Source organism: Galeopterus variegatus, unplaced genomic scaffold, assembly GCF_000696425.1.
Source record: "Galeopterus variegatus unplaced genomic scaffold, G_variegatus-3.0.2 Scaffold640, whole genome shotgun sequence".
In the NCBI taxonomy this organism is placed as follows: Eukaryota; Metazoa; Chordata; class Mammalia; order Dermoptera; family Cynocephalidae; genus Galeopterus; species Galeopterus variegatus.
In genome coordinates, this window is record NW_007726751.1 from 132,598 (window position 1) to 137,508 (window position 4,911).

The window sequence follows — 4,911 nt, forward strand, 5'->3', positions numbered from 1 at the left end:
CTATTGACTTTTTATTGAAACATAATTGATTATACATATTTTGGGGTACAGACTTGAATATCAATACTTGTATACAATATGTGATGGTCAAATCAGGATAATTAGTTTATTCCTAATTACAAAATGTAACCATTGTTTGGTACCCTTAACCAATTTCTCGCTACCCCCCCCTCCCTCTTTCCCACTTCTAATAACCACAGTTCTCTTCTCTCCTTTTTTTTTTTTTTTATGTTTGTCTGTTTTGGAATAATTTTTTTTGAAACATAATTGATTATATATATTTGTGGGGTTCAGAGTTGACTATCAATACTTGTGTGTGATATGTGAGGAGATGTCCACTCTCTCCACACCTATTTAACATAGTATTGGAAGTACTAGCCAGAGCAATTAGGCAAGAGAAAGAAACAAATGGCATACAAATCAATAAAAGAGGAAATCAAATTGTCCCTGTTCACAGATGACATGATTGTATATATAGAAAACCCAAGAGACACTACCAAAAAAATCTTAGAGCTGATAAATGAATTCAGTAAGGTTGCAGGATACAAAATCAATATACAAAAGCCAGCAGCATTTGTATACTCCAATGACAAACTAGAAGAAAAAGAGATCAAGAAAGCAAGCCCAGTTACAATAGTCGCCAAAAAAATAAAATACCTAGGAAAAAAATCTAACCAAAGAGGTGAAAAATCTGTACAATGAGAAGTACAAATCACTACTGAAAGAAATTAAAGAAGACACTAAAAGATGGAAAGATATTCTTTGTTTGTGGAAGAATCAATGTAATAAAAATGTCCATACTACCCAAAGCCATCTACAGATTCAATGAGATCCCCATCAAAATACCATGACATTCTTCACAGATATAGAAGAAGCAATCCTAACATTCATATGGAACAACAAAAGACCCCAAATAGTCAAAGCAATCCTGAGCAAAAAAAGTAAAGTCGGAGGCATTACACTTCCTGACTTCAAACTATATTACAAATTTATAGTAACAAAAACAGCATGGTACTGGCATTAAAACAGACACGGGGACCAATGGAACAGAATAGAGAACACAGAAATCAACCCATGTATTTACAGCCAACTGATCTTTGACAAGGGTATCAAGAACATACATTGGGGAAAAGACTGCCTTTTCAATAAATGGTGCTGGGAAAATTGGATATCCATTTGTAGAAGAAAGAAACTTGATCCATACCTCTCACCATATACCAAAATCAACTCAAAATGGACTAGAGACTTAAATATAAGGCCTGAAACTTTAAAACTTCTAGAAGGAAACATAGGGAAAATGCGCCAGGATTTAGGACTGGGCAATGACTTTATGACTAACACCCCAAAAGCACAGGCAACAAAAGAAAAAAATAAACAAATGGGATTATATCAAACTAAAAGCTTCTGCGCAGCAAAGAAAACAATCAACAGCATGAAAAGACATCCTACAGAATGGGAGAAAATATTTGCAAGCCAGGCATCTGACTAGGGATTAATATCCAGAATATACAAAGAACTCAGACAATTTTACAGCAAAACCCCCCAAAGAATCCAATTAAAAAATGGCAAAGGAGCTGAATAGACATTTCTCAAAGGAAGATATACAAATGGGCAACAGGTATATGAAAAAATGCTCAACATTACTAATCATCAGGGAAATTCAAATCAAAACCACTTTGAGATATCACCTCACCCCAATCAGACTAACTATTATAAAAAAAAATAGAGAATAACAAATGCTGGAGAGGATATGGAGGAAGAGGAACCCTCCTGCACTGTTGGTGGGACAGTAAATTAGTACAGCCATTATGAGGACAATATGGAGGTTCCTTAAACAACTACAGATAGAACTTCCATATGATCCAGCAATCCCACTACTGGGTATATATATGGAGGATTGGAAAAAAACATGTCAAAGGGATACCTGCACTTCCATGTTTTTTGCAGCTCTATTTACAATAGCTAGGCAATGGAAGCAACATAAATGTCCATCAATGGATGACTGGATAAGGAAATTGTGGTATATATACACAATGGAATACTACTCAGCCATAAAGAAGAATAAAATTCTACCATTTGCTGTAACATAGATGAGACTGGAGAAAATTATCCTACGTGAAATAACCCAGGTACAGAAAGAGAAATACCGAATGTTCTCACACATAACCAGGAACTGAATCCATAAATAAACAAATGAACAATAGAGACAGAGAGAAAGAAGGAAAGAAACAACAAGCACAGTAATACATTGAAGTTTTAGAAAACTAGAGGTGGAAAGGGGAGGGGAGGGGAGGGAGGAAGAGGGAATACATTGTATTCCACATGTATGCATAATAAATTATCGAAAAATAAATAAATATATAAATAAACAAATCAGGATAATTAGCATATTCATCCTTACAAAACATAATTATTTTTCGTGTCCATTAATCAGTTTCTCACTAATCTCCCATCCCTCTTTCCCACCTCTAGTAAGAAAGAGAAGAAATAGCTTTTCTTCCTCTCATTAACAACATTTTAAAAAACAGTATCAGGCATGTCAGGAAAGAACCTCTCTGACACTAATGTAGGATTAGTGGCAAATATAATGAAACATACAAAATGCCTTATTGAATAAAATAAAAATGTTTACAAATCTTGGCCATTCAGGGCTGAAAAATTAGAGTAAATTTTTACATTTCCTCTTGCAAACTTTAATGAATAATCATCATTTTTCTAGATCAGGGAAATATTTAAGGGAAAGGGAAGTTTTTATTAATGTACAATTAGGAAACTGAATAAATAACTACTGAGTGACTTTCTGCCTTGTCCATGTACATCATTTCTTGTTAGCTAGTTTCCTCACTGAAGAAATCTCACATGCAAACTCAAGTAGAAATATAGTTTCTGATTTAGGTCTTGCTTAACATTTATGACACTTTACATATTTTCTTGAATTATCATAAGAAGCTTGTTTGGGAAGGAAAATGATGCCATGGCAAGTTGAGGGAGGGACTAAGTTACACTTGAACCTCACACAGGGCCACCACATTACGTAACTCCAGGAGTCGCCATTTACACTGTTTTCTCTGTCTGCCTCAGACGGTGTCCATCATTACACTATACAATAATGACTTAACTTCTCTATTAATTTGCTGTTATTTGAGATGAATGGTAAGTGTCTTTCAGGGTTGTTTGAGAAGTAAATGAAATAAGACACAAAATAGTTATCATTGGTACTTGACACAGGGAATGTGCCCCCAACACCAGCTCCTTTCCTCTCTGATCATTCCTGCAGAATGCCTGCATCTTGTTGAGCAAATCTCATTACTTTTGCCACATGTAGCAATTAAAATATTGCAATCTTTGGCTTATTTCAGCTACTGGACCCAGCCAGTTACTGAACTATTTTTGGCTAAAATTAGTAAGAAAGAAATTCTCTTCACTCATAGCAAAGGAAGTCAGCAAAGGTTGTCTTTCCACTGAAAAGATAATATGTATTTAGGTAATCATATCACTCCTGCTTCAAACAGCAAATCCATTCAAACATCCTTTATTTTCTTAATTTATCTCATAAGAGTTCTGATTTATCTAAGGGGTGGTTATACCACACAATAGGAAACTGTCTAGAATGCGATATCTTTGTTATTTCTGACATGAATAAATATTGAACTGATTAGAACATGTGCTAATATCAGAATACCAAATATTTCTTAAACATGATCAAAACATGTAGTATAAACCTTCATGTTTTATGTATATATATTATTTTGCTGTAATTATGTGACAAACACAGCAAAAAACATTCTTAGAAATATTGCCTGCCTCAGATTACTTTTTGTGTGTTGTATTTACATTTTAATTTAATTTTCAAAATGAATCTGATCATTTCACTACTGAAAGTATATTAAGTAAATAATGCCAAGAAATAGATTACTTTAGTCACTCCAATGGGTATGAAAGTCATGTGTTCCTTAAAACCATATTTACTGATATTTGAATAGATTTTTCATTTTTAAAGTATTGTTGCAGTGTAATTGTAAAATATTATGAGAAAATATAATCACTAAAATAATGAAAATGCTATCATTTGTTGTGGGCTCTACCTCTAAATAAGAGTTTGCAAATCACAGCTCATCATGAGTCAATAATTCATTGCCCTGGCATAAATTAAAATATTATTTATTAAGCATTCACTGTGTCAAGTTATATGTGTCATGAATTTCATAAAAGAATACCTATTAGAGAAACTAATGTTGAGATCATTGGTTAGAAAAACAAAGGCATCTCTGAAATAAAAAGTCCCAAAGTAAATTGGATATTACTCTTTGGACAGAGAATGACAAACAACGTTGATAAGTTCAAGCAAACAAAAAGATCAAAGATCTCTCTTCTTCCTTTTCCTCTCTTCTCTTCTTTCCTTTCTAAATTGAAACCTTCAATCCCAGTGTCCTGAAGTTGGGCAGAATGAGTTGGGCATGCAGGTGGAAACCTGGCCTAGTGTGGAGTGCTGGGAACCCAGCAGGGTGAGGAGACATTCACTGTGGGGAGTGACCAGCATGGGGTATCAAAGCCCGAGCAGGGGGAGACAGGCATGTAGGTGAGGGTGCCTGGTGTGGGGAGTCAAGAGTCTGACCAGGGTGAGAAGGGAATAAGCCACACAGAGGGGCTGCCTGGCTCAGGGTTTAGGGCCTGAGCAGGGAGAGAAGAGGGTATCCTTTCAAAGGGTAGTTTGTCATTAGGTGTCAGAGTTCAGGTGGAGTGAAGAGGCTGACCACATGTGGGAAAAGTACAGGCTGCCTTCCATTTCCATGGGTTCTGCATCCTCAAATTCAACCAAGGGCGATTAAAAACTATTAGAAAAGATAATAATAACATAACAATGAAAAATAATACAAATAAAAATAATGCATTATAACAACTATTTACATA